General features: G+C 42.3%; 1 long non-coding RNA gene across 1 annotated transcript; it reads left to right on the top strand.

The window, feature by feature from the left end:
• Positions 1 to 5,741: 5,741 nt before the first annotated feature.
• Positions 5,742 to 12,622, top strand: Gm39065. The gene is made up of 3 exons (XR_869859.1): positions 5,742 to 5,904; positions 9,353 to 9,532; positions 11,549 to 12,622. It is a non-coding gene; the product is annotated as a predicted gene, 39065 (long non-coding RNA).
• Positions 12,623 to 12,880: the final 258 nt, after the last annotated feature.

Genomic DNA, 12,880 nt, shown 5'->3' with positions numbered 1-12,880 from the left:
AGCCTCAGTTGCCCCCCTTCAATCTGAGGGAGAAATTAGGGTTCCGGACAGGTGTGCAAGGAGTTGGCAATGAAAAGAGTGACAAACAGACACAGACACAAAGGAGTGCTGTATCTGGATGTGATGTGTCTCAAAACTAGAGCCAGTCTTATAAGTGACTTTTACACAAAACAGAGGAATGCATACAAAAAGCTAACTGGAGCTAACTGGGATAAAAATCAATGTTAACAATTGGGATCAAAAGCAACCCCACCTAAAGTCAGCTTAATCTTAGACGTCAGAGGCAAGGGCTTCATACCATTGCCATAGTTCCAATTCTAGTCTATGGTATAGTCCATCTTCTCCCTAGGCTATTGTAAATCCCTGTGTATGGGTGTAACTCAGCTATCTATAGTTCTAAGTATTTACTCTAGTTCCTTCTTAGACCACAACCTTCCATCTTCCTAGGTCCTTGTAAATTTTTGCATATGGGAGTAACTCGGCTATTTTTCTAAGTGATTGTGGGTGGGGACTTTCTACTAATAAGTAATGTAGTCTGCCATACATAACTATTATAAGAATTCTAAACTTACTTTGCTAAATTTGCCCTGAGATTTCTATGTAGTAGATAGTAATGCCTGATTTCTTTCACTGTTTCTCTTAAAATACTAGAGGCAATTCTGAATGTCACTGAATAGGCAACATTCTTACTGAATTCCAAGCTCAGGGTCAAGGACTACCTAGGGCATTGGTGAAGGCCGGGAAGCAAAGTTCAATTTTGCTTATGTATTTGGCAAGTCATTGCTTGGAGGTGCCTATAATAAAACAACTCTGAAAGAAAGCACACAGATCCGTTCGCAAGGACAATTTTGGAACTTTCATTGTAAGGGATACCACGGTTTTAGGAGACTAAGTTTCTATGAACTTTTCACCTTGGGACTGTGTCCAGGTTTCTAGGACTGTCACACAAGTCACTACTGGAGTGAATGTAGCAATAGGGGGTTTCCAGGAGGTGGGAAAACCAGGAAAGGAGATGACATTTGAAATGTAAATAAAGAAAATATCTGATAAAAAAGAAGAAAAGAAGAGAAGAGATGAGAAGAGAAGAGAAGAGAAGAGAAGAGAAGAGAAGAGAAGAGAAGAGAAGACAAGACAAGACAAGACAAGACAAGACAAGACAAGACAAGACAAAACAAAACAAAACAAAACTCTGACTCAGTATTGTTCCTGACTGTAAGAACTGCAGGGAGAAAAATGGAGAGTCTGAGGAAAAGGAAGTTCAGAAACAGGCCTAAATTTGGATCCAGCTCATGGGGTGGCCCCAAGGCCTGACATGATTACTGATGCTATGGTGTGCTCACAAAAATGGGGCCTATCATGGCTGCCCTCCAAAAGACCCAACAAATAGCTGTAAGAGTCTGATGCAGATATTTACAACCAAACCATAGATAGAAGCCAGTGACCCCTGTGGTTGAATTAGGGAAAAACTGGAAGAAGCTGAGGAGGAGGGCAACCTAAGAAGACCAGCAGTCTCAACTGTCCTGTACCCCCAAGATCTCTCAGACACAGAGCCACTAACCAGGCAGCATACACCAGCTGATAGGAGGACCTCAAAACATATAGAGCAGAGGATTCCTGGATCTGGACTCAATTAGCAAAGATGCACCTAACCATCAAGAGACTGGAGGGCCTAGGGAATGGAGAAGTGTGGTGGGGTTGGGGACGGGGATGGGGCATCCCCAAGGAGGCATGGGGCTGGGGAGGTATGGGATATGGAACAGTAGGTCTATAAATCTGGACTGAAAAAAAAAGATTAAATTAAAAGGAAAAAGAAAAACACTAAATGTAAACATGTATACTTACCTTCCTTATTTTCTCCTTTTCTTTCCTTTTTCTTATTATTTTTGATTATCTTTAAAGTATTGAAATCATTATTTTTAAGTTTTCATAATTTTCATTTATTGTTTAATTTTTGTTTATTATTTTGTTTCAGGATATTTTTCTTTCTTTTTTAATATTTGAAATTATTACTTGATAACATGTCTTTCTTCCCCCTCCTTTCCTTCAAACCCTCTCATATACCTCTCTCCACTCTTCTTCAAATTCATGTTTTTTTCACTAATTGTTACTGCACACATATATCAATATGTTTATAATATTGTTAGTATATAAATTTATATTGCTAAATAGAACCGATTCAGTTTATATTTTACTCCTAAAAGCATAACTATAGGTTCAGCTTTAAAAAAAATCTTTATTGCATACATAAGCAAGAGACCTTTAGGGTTTAAAAACAGAAAAGCATTCCCACACAAAACTTTTGAACTAATGCCCAACATTGCTCAGATGAGATGGTTAAGAACCTGAGACTAGATAGGACATGGATCTAGGAGAAAAGTAAATACTACTGTTCTGTTAAAAGAACGTTGCAATAAAATAATTCCTAATGACATTCTACTATGCTCATAGATCAGCTATCATCTGGGAAATTTTCTTTTGCAGCAGATGGGATCAAATAGTCCCACAACTAGACAAAGCGTAGAGAATGTGAGACCTTGGAACATGAAATGGGATGTCTCCATCAAATTCTTCCCCCTCAGTGCTCAGGGAACTCTGTAGAAGAGGAAGTGAAGAAATATAAGAGCCAATATCGTTGAAAGACACCAGGAAAAAAAGGCCTTCAGATACAAAATGACTGATATACATAGGAGCACATAGACTGTGTCAACATGTTCTGGGCCTACACAGGTTTAAACCAGATGGGTTGTGGTGCTGAGATGAACAACAGACACAAGCCTCATCTCTACCCAGATGCTATCTCCAATTGATAACCTATTGAAGAGCAAAAAAATTCATTTTCTCCAATAGAGTCTTACAGGGTTTCTTAGTGAGAGATTGTGTTCTTGCACAGAACATCATGACCAGGAAGCAAGTTGGGGAGGAAAGGGTTTGTTCTGCTTACACCTCCACACTGCTGTTCATCACCAAAGGAAATCAGGACAGGAACTCAAACAGGCCAGAACTTGGAGACAGGAGCTGATGATGCAGAGGCCTTGGAGGGGTGCTGCTTCTCCAGGCTTGCTCGGTTTTCTTTCTTATAGAACCCAAGACTACCAGGAAAGGGATGTCACCACCCACGATGAGCCATCTCACCCTAGATCACTAATTGAGAAAATTACTTAGAACTAGATTTCATGAAGACCTTTTTTTCAAGGGCAGCTCCTTTGTGATAATTTCAGCTTGTGTCAAGTTGACACACAAAACCAACAAGTACACAAGATATACAAACCACACATAATAGAAGGCTCCATGCTCAATAGTTGATGGCTAACACAAAACAGACTCAAGTGTATTTTGGAGGGTTTATTTGTCTTATAATTCTATATAACTACTACTACTACTATTAATAATAATACTATTTTTATTATCAATATTTGTTTCTTGTCCTTGTCCCTCTCTTTTCTTTCCCCTCTATTTCTTTTTTGCTATTTAATTCCCCCATGTCTCTCCGTTGCCTAAGTTTATTTCATATTAGTTTTCATATTTATTAATTAAAATTAATTATATATTGAAGAGAGGTGAACTCTTTAAGAAGAGGTACGTGGGAAAGAAATGCAGCCCAGTCACACCACTAGAAAATTTGCCTGGCTAAAAAGATGGACAGTTCAGATTCTGTATCCTCCATTACTAGAAATCCTCACTAGAGTGATTACCCTCATAGATTCCAGGTAGGTTCCACTGAACTAGGCTTCCACATCAGCACACACACACACACACACACACACACACACACACACACACACACACACTACTCAATCATTCTGTCTTTCCCCCACACTCTTTCCCTCTGTTTCTTCCTCAGACAACCTGATCCCTCCTGTTCCTTTCCCCACCCACCCCCATTTCACCTCCAAAATCTATCCTATTTCCTCTCCCCAGGGAGATCCATGCATCCCCACAGTGGGTCTGTGGATTATAGCTTGAGTATCATTTACTTGACAGTTAATATCCACTTCTGATGGCTACTCATGACTGTCAGCTTAACTACATCTAAAATGAATTACAGTCCAGAAATGGATGGCACACCTGTGATACAGATCTTCAGGCTGGAAGACAAAGGCTTCTGACCCAGGTTTTTTTTTTTTTTTTTTTTTTTCATTTTTTAATTGGTTATTTTATTTACTTACTTTTCAAGTGTTAAACTTTTTACCAGTTATCTCTCCACAGACCTCCTCTCCCTTCCCCCTTCTCCTTGTATCTATGAGGGTACTCACCCACTGCCTACCCACTCCTGCCTCAGCACCCTTGCATTCCCCTACTCTGAGTGATGGGGTCAGTACAGTACCAAGGGGCTCCCCTACCAGTGACTCCAGATAAGGCAATCCTCTGCAACATATCCAGCTGATGTCAGGTGTACCCCCATATGTACTCTTTGGCTGGTGTATTAGTCCCTGGGTGCTTTGGAGGATCTTGTTGGTTGATACTGTTGTTCTGAGATTCCAAATCTTTTAAGTTCAGACTCCATTTTAGAGAACCTGACTTAAGTTTGTATTCAGGTAAACTAACAGACTGGTGCCTAGCATTAGTTTCCAAGTTGTCCCCCAACAAAACTTGAACCTAACTCTAGTCTCTAGGCTAATCCCCAACAACACCAAAGTTTCCAGATTATACCCTCAACAAGACCAGTGTTTTCAAGTTATTCTTCCAACAAACCTGCATCCCAGGTTACAAGCCCACCACTTGCCTAAGCACCATCAATGCAGATAGAAGAAGTTAAGTTTATGCTATGACTCCCAGCACCAGCCAATTATGTTAAAGGCCACAGTAGCTTTCCAACTAGATGCTTTCACATGTATTCTCTGCTTGCTACTTATTATAAAGCTTCGCTTCAATAGACATTCGGGGCTTCCCCACCACCAAAACCATCCTGCATGACCATGGGGCATTTGGGGGGCCTGAGCTAGAATAAAGACCCCGCTGTGAGTTACATCAGACCAGCTTCTGTCTGGGGGGACCACTAACATTTCCCTTTCACAACAGATCTTTCTATGTGGTTGCAAACCACTTCAGCTCCTTCAGTTCTGCCCTAATTTCTCCATTGGGGTCCCCTCATTCAGTGTAATGTTTGGCTGCTGGATCCGCATCTCTTGTCATGGGATGACACATGCTTTTGATCCAAATCTTGAGGCATGGTTTGTAGCCTCCCACAAGCCTGAAGCAGGCTGAGCCAGAACTTGACCTTGCTGCTATTAAGGAGATTATCTAGGGTGGAGCCTTCCTCCCTAGATCACTCTATTGTTCAGCCACTGTCACTGTTCCTCTTCAAGATACTGCTACCTGCTGAGAGGCCCCGGAGCTATTCTGGAGACTATGTCCTATCCTTCACTCCATCACCTGCAGCTGGTTCCAGGCTCCAAAGATCAATTGGTGAGAATGGGCTTTCCCCTCTCCTTTATAAAGTATGTCCACTATTAAAAATTTGAACCTTAAAAAAAAACAAAAAACATAAACAAAACAAACAAACAAAAAAATTTGAACCTTTGTAGGCAGCCGGGTGCCTAAAAGATGGCACCGGCCTCAGGTACACTGTCGCCCGTAAACAATGGCACTGTGCAGGCGCTAGCCTGAATCTGGTGCCAACCCCTCCTGAGCAGGTGCATACAAATCAAAGTGCCGGCAGACTGACCAATCCCAGGAGGACACATAGCTCTCCCCAGTGCTGAGGTGTATATAAGCAGTCCTCCCTGGGTTTCCTGGGTTCCCGTAGCATTGAGGTGTTCCTGAAATAAAGAAAGCTGTTGAGAAGAATCTGACCGTGTTGCATTTTTCTTGCTGAACGAGGTGAGCGCAACAAATTGGTGGCCAGCACAGGGACCCGAGGATCTCATGGATTCAGAACTCTTCAGCTGAGGAACGGTGGTACCGGTAAGTCTCCCAAATTGATCCCTGGTTAAAAGGAGGGATATGTTTTTCTCGCCCATATACCCAGTGTGAGTAGCTCTTAGCGTTTTTGTTTTGTTTTTTTTTTTTTTTTTTTTTTGTAATTTCTGGCCTCTGCTTTTGTATGATAGAAGCAGTTAAGGCAGGTCAGAAAATTTTCATGGAACAACAAGAAAGTATGTCAGAGGAAGATAGGAAACACATAAGTAAAAGAAAGAAAAGAGTGAAAAAGAGAGAGAAAAGGAAAAGGGAGAAAAGGCAAATTCAAAAGGAAAAGGAAATAATGAGAAAGGAAAGGAAATAGTAAAAAGATATCCCTCATTAAAAGACTTAACAATAAGTTCAGCAAGTTCTGACTCCAGTGACTCAGAGCTTGATAAAGATGAGGAAGCTGACCTAGAAGAAGAGGCAGCTCGGTATAAGAGGGATAGGTATGATCCAGATTGGTCATACAAAACCTAATCCTTTAAAAAAAGGGGGGGGGGTCGGCTGGCAAAAGAGTAAAATCCAAAGTGCTGACCACTCCACCTCTTAACCCTGAGTATACAGGAAAAAAGGAATCCACAAAAGCTGGTAAACAAGGTACCTCATTGTGCCCAGTGGTTTGGAAGGAAGATGAACTGACTTTCCCTGTCTTCTTAGATGGCCAGGGACGATGGTATCATGAGCCAATAGATTTTAAAACTATTAAGCAGCTGGCTGAGTCAGTCGGTACCTACGGGGTGAGTGCAGCTTTTGTATTTGCACAGGTCGAGGCGCTTGCTAGATATTGCCTCACCCTGGGGGACTGGAATAATATTACTCGAACTTGTTTGTCGTCTGGACTGTATTTAGACTGGAAGTCCTTGTCCTATGAATATGCAAACAGTCAGGCAGCAGCAAATTTAGCCACAGGACAAGATCCTCAGAGACATTGGGATGCAGACAGGCTTCTAGGTTTAGGATGCTTTGCTTTAGATCAAACAAATTATCCTGAAGCAGTCTATGCCCAAATAAATGAGGTAGCTACCAAAGCCTGGAAGGCATTGCCGAACAAAGGCACAGTCTCAGGCAATCTTATGAAAATCTTGCAGGGTCCCACAGAACCATTTTCAGACTTTGTAGCATGCCTCATTAAAGTAGCTGCTAGAATTTTTGGAGACCCTGATATAGCTATGCCTTTGGTAAAACAGCTAGTGTATGAGCAATGCACTAAGGAGTGTAGAGCAGCTATTACACCCTATAAACATAAAGGTTTAGAAGTTTGGGTGAAGGTTTGCAGAGAACTAGGGGGCCCATTAACCAATGCAGGCCTGGCGGCAGCTCAAAGAATAAAGAACGTTTATATGAAGCCTATATTAAGCTAGTAAAAGAATTAGAAATGAAACAATTATTTATAGCTCCTGACAAAGTTCAGATGGGAAGTTTAGGAGAGTTCTTGGATGCTGGAGTTACTCCACATTTTATTACACCTCAAAAGATAGAATCACGTAAAGATCATTTAAAAACATTAAATGATTTCCAGAAATTGCTAGGTGATATAAATTGGGTTCGTCCATATATGAGGCTATCAAATTTTGAATTAATCCCTCTTTTTGATATATTGAAGGGCGATCCACAGCTTTCGTCACCTCGTGCTCTCACCCCTGAGGCCCGAGTAGCATTAGAAAAGGTAGAAAGGTGTTTAGAAAAGGCCAAGCTGTGTAAATGGAAAGAAGGAGAGGACATCCTCCTATGTGTTTTGAAGACATTCCGTCAACCAACAGGAATGTTGTGGCAGTCAGGTCCCCTATTGTGGATTTATCCTCATGTGTCTCCCAATAAAACCCTTGAATATTATCCCATTGCTGTAGCTCAATTAGTGATTTTGGTCATTAAATCGTGTATTCAACATTTTGGAGCACCCCCTCAGAAAATCATTACACCTTATAATGCTAATCAAATACAGATCCTAAGTTCTTTGATAGATGATTGGGCCCTATTGCGCTGTAGTTTTGATGGGGAATTAGATAATCATTATCCCAAAGATCCTTTGCTACAATTTTTTAGTGAACATCCAGTGATTTTCCCCAAAGTCACAGCATCTAAACCCATATCGGGTGCATTGGATATTTATACAGATGGTTCTAAAACAGGTGTTGGTACCTATGTAGTTAATTCTCAAAAACCGGTTCTTTTTCAATACAATCCTGGCACCCCACAACTTACTGAATGTAAAATTGTGATGGAAGTATTCAAAGCTTTTAAGGAATCTTTTAATCTAGTCTCTGATTCGGCTTATGTAGTAAATGCAGTGCGTGCATTAGAAATTGCAGCACCCATTAGACCTACCAGCCCTGTGTGCACCATCTTATTAGAGTTACAAAAATTGATTTGGAAAAGAACACATAAATTCTTTATTCAACATATTGGAGCTCACTCTACCTTGCCAGGCCCTATGGCTGAAAGAAATGCCTTAGTGGACGCTAGCACTCACATGGAATTTATTTTTCATGCCACCCCACTGGAGCTTGCAAAAAGATTTTCATCGATTGTATCATGTTCCTGCTGCCACACTTCAGCAGAAATTTGATATCTCTCGAGCCTCAGCACGAGATGTGGTATTACAATGCCCACAGTGTGTACAATTTCACCACCCTCCTCATGTTGGTATTAACCCTCGCGGATTGCTTCCTCTAAAACTGTGGCAAATGGATGTTACTCATGTCTCAGCATTTGGAAGATTAAATGTTCATGTTTCAATTGACACCTGTTCAGGTGTCATTTTTGCCTCCCCCATGTCCGGTGAGAAATCCCGCAACGTGGTCAGCCATTGCCTAGAAGCCTGGGCAGCTTGGGGAAAGCCAGATAGTTTAAAAACTGATAATGGCCAGGCATATACATCAAAATCATTCCAAACCTTTTGCAAAATAATGCAGGTTAGTCACTCTACTGGCCTTCCCTACAATCCACAGGGCCAAGGCATTGTGGAAAGAGCACATCAAACCTTAAAAGAACTCTTACAAAAACAAAAAGGGGGAATCGCCGATGGCCGGCCACCCAAAGAACAATTATCTTTAGCCCTCTTTACTTTAAATTTTTAAATTCTGGACGAACATTGTCGTTCGGCTGCAGATAGGCATGCCATGACATGACCTAGCCTAGCCTTAAACAGGATGTCAAATAGAAAGATGTCCTAACTGGAAAATGGTATGGCCCAGATTCCATTATTTTGAGATCCAGGGGAGCTGTTTGAGTTTTTCCACAAGGTCAAGAACACCCGATTTGGGTACCAGAGAGGCTGACGCGAAAATTGCTCCCCCTGACAGAGATATAGATATAGATTGTAATAGTTCCCAAAGGACATGTTTTTTAGCACTTCCCACCTTTGTGCCTATAGTAGATTTTGAAATGTTTGCCACCTATACCCATTAGGTGCCCCTTGTATAAAGTTGTACAAGCTACTTTCTCTCAGTCTCTTGAACAGATTCACCTCTTATCTGAGTAGGAAATTGGTTGGCTAAAGCGGAGCAGTTGTCCAGAAAGCTGCTCCTCCAGAATGCAAAACTCAACAGCACTCGACTGGATCCTGTCACCTTGGGGGACTTCACCTCCTGGATCACCAATGCCTTCTCATCTTTTAAGGAATAGGCGGGTATGTTGGCCTGGGGGCAGGGGCAGTGGTCCTCCTGGGTTGTGTCTTTTGTATCTGGCTATTGTGTTGATTCAAACGAGAGCATGCTCAGTATAAGGCAGTGGTGTACCAAGCATTGATGACGCATCTCCCAATGTTTGGCTGGCCTCTTTAAAAAATTAAGAGTCACCCTAGGTCGTCTGGCAGTTGTAGTCACACAGATCCACGGTATCCAGTGACAGGCAACTTTCCTTATGCACAGACCAACCTAAGACATGGGGCCTGGAGTTGATAGGGTAACCCTAGGATGGGTAAGGCTGTGACATGAAAGGATCGACCTAAGACAGGAGCCGTGGCTGATGGACAGACTTGCCCAGACATAAAACCTGGTTGGAAAAAATTTAGCGGAGAAATCATGATCACCCTGTCGCGTGCAATGAGGAAACCTCAGCGATGTGCAAGGGCTGATCAATGATCATTGAGTCTCTCTCATCCCAGTGCAATGGATCCGCAGATCCGTGGGGTACAAGAGCAGAGAACTCAGATGCCAATTAAGTCTTAAGCATGGATAGCCAAATTTCAGGGGAGGCCCCTTGTTCAATGGCCACAAATGCTTGAGTGATCACGACCTTGTCACGTTTCTGTTGAGATCTGAGTTTGCAAACCAACCATAGCATAAACACTATCCCACAACATAAGGTTGCGCCAAACAATATAACCCCCACCCACTCCTTAAAATAAGAAACTGCAGAGGTACGCCAAGAGGTAAAATCTCCAAGGGTCACTGGTTCCACTCTGATCCCATTAAGGTTCAGGATCTGTATCTGCAGCCTCGTCTGCAACCTTTCCAGCTTCTGCGACCACTTCCCCTTCAGGTAATTCGATAGGTCTGTACTTCTAATAAAAGAATCATTAATATACATAACGGGAGTAATGCACACATGCGGAGTGGATGCCACACAACTCATTTGTATGACATCCATCATTTGTTCCATGTTATGTTGTAAAATATCCATTCTCTGATTCACTAACATTAACCCTGAGGCGATATGAGAATCCACCCTTTGCAGGGTAAGCAATGCCTCAGACGTTTTTTCTGCTATCTGACTTATAGTGTCAGCAGTATTAATTTGATCTGCCCAATTAGAGATAATCTTTTTCTTTAAAAAATATACAGGGTGTAAAAGGTTTATCCACATTATGCACAAAGCATAGTGTATAATTTAAATGAAAACTAGTACTCTTATACACCCGTGGCTCTTGAGGAGTTTGTCATGCATAAGGCACATCCAAAAAACATTCCTTTGCAAAAAACGAAGGTAAGGTAGAAGAATTGGAATGTACCTGTAAAGGTACTGGCCATGATCTTACTATGGCCCACAAAGGTATACTTATCCTGGTCTCAATCATCAGGAGCAAGAGGATCATCTTGGGGTTCATCTTGCTCTTTCACGATCCTTGTCAGTCGAGTTGGGATCCAAAGTGGATTTTCTTCACCCTGTGGAAAAACACAAATAGCTCCCCAAGATCTGATTAAGATAGGATCCGGGCCATACCATTTATTATCAAGGACATTTTTCTATTTGACCATTTCCTTTGGCCTATCGGGCTCCGAACTATGATGATCAGCCACAGAGTGACCATGCTCATCAAGATTTAAAAAATTAATAGTAAAGAGTGCTATGGAAACAGCTACTCTTGGTATGGAGGGTATTACTTCATCAACTCCCCCTTTTTGTTTTATTAAATAAGATTTGATAGTGTGATGAGCACGTTCCACAATGCCTTGTCCTTGTGGATTGTAAGGAAGGCCAGTCAGCTGTGAAACATTCATTTGATGGCAAAATTGTTGAAACTTATTAGAGACATATGCTGGCCCATTGTCAGTTTTTAGAATTTTAGGTTTACCCCAAGCACTCCATGCCTCTAGGCAGTACTGTATTACATGTGTTTCGACTTGAGATAAAGTAAAATTGGCACTAACTCCATAATTACGGACCGACTCGGCAAGTTCCTTGATCTGTATGTGCTCCACAGACGCGTGAACGTGTCCTCCATCCGCTGCCTCAAAGACAGGAAACACCTGCTGTAATTTTTGCCGCTCGTCTCGAGGGATAAAAGAATCTGAATGAAAATTTTCCACATAAGGTGGAGGGGCACTAGGACTGGAAGACTGAACAACGACCTGACCCTTGCTTCCATTCCTTTTGGACTTCCTCTCTGATTCACTAGGCCGTCTTTCATCAGGATGATATCTCTCTTCCTCATAACGAGCTGCTTCCTCCTCCAAATCTTCCTCATCAGTGGGACTAAGCTCCTCACTTGAATCTGAACCATCAAGTCCCAGAGCCTCAAGTTCCTTTACCGGATGAAGGCTCTTCTTTTTGGGGGCCTCTTTTCCCCACTCCTCTCTCTTCTCTTCTGGGGCGTCCTTTCCCTATTCTCTCACTTCATCGGATCCAGGGTCCATGGAAGGGCCTTTTTTCTTAGGTATACCTTTTTTTCTTTGAGCTCCTAATCTTTTACCCCGCTCTGTTTCTGACATGCTGTCTTGAATACTCCTCCAGCACTCCCTGTCCTGCTTTCACTATAAGGAAAAGGATAAGTGCCGCAAGAACAATTACGAAGGCTTCCACTGCCCCTTCTAGTTGTGGAGAAAGACCAGAACCAATCATGCCTCTCAGAGCTTACCTTAAAAACCTAACCTGGCTGCAGTTCTGAATCTGCCCCGCAAACGGAGAGTCTCCTCGGCGCTGGTGATGGTAAGGCGTTTCCCAGATTTTGGCACCACTTCTCACGCGCTATTGTCTCGCCAGCAAGAACACACACGCAAACAACCAGATCCTTCTGCTGCAATTCTTTATTACGCTAGCTTCAGCATGAAGATGAAGACCCCAAGCCCCAAAAAGGCGCTGCTTATATACACCTCAGTGCGGCATGTCCACACCTGATTCGCTGCTCTCTCAGCATGCCCCAGGATGGGCAGTGACTTGGCGTGAACACACTCTTGCACATGCGCATATTGCTTGTTTACCAGGTAGGCCACGCAGGCACAGTGGAAACCGCTTCCCACAGAAATCTGTTCTTTGCTAATATGAAAGAAAGGAATAAACCTGGAAGGAAGGAAGGAAGGAAGGAAGGAAGGAAGGAAGGAAGGAAGGAAGGTGGAGAGGAACTGTGAGGAGTGTTGGGAAAGGGCATACTCAGGAAATGTGTGAGAAAATAATCTATTTCTTTTTTAAAATTAATTTATTTTTTACACTCCATATTTTATTTCCCTACCATCTACCCTCCAACTGTTCCACATCCCACACCTCCTCCCCCATGCTGTCTCCACATGGATGTCCCCACCCCATACCACCTGACCGC

Source organism: Mus musculus, chromosome 7 (assembly GCF_000001635.26).
Source record: "Mus musculus strain C57BL/6J chromosome 7, GRCm38.p6 C57BL/6J".
Classification (NCBI taxonomy): Eukaryota; Metazoa; Chordata; class Mammalia; order Rodentia; family Muridae; genus Mus; species Mus musculus.
Note: the sequence above shows the minus strand (reverse complement) of the source record. Positions and strands in the feature narration are given on the sequence as shown.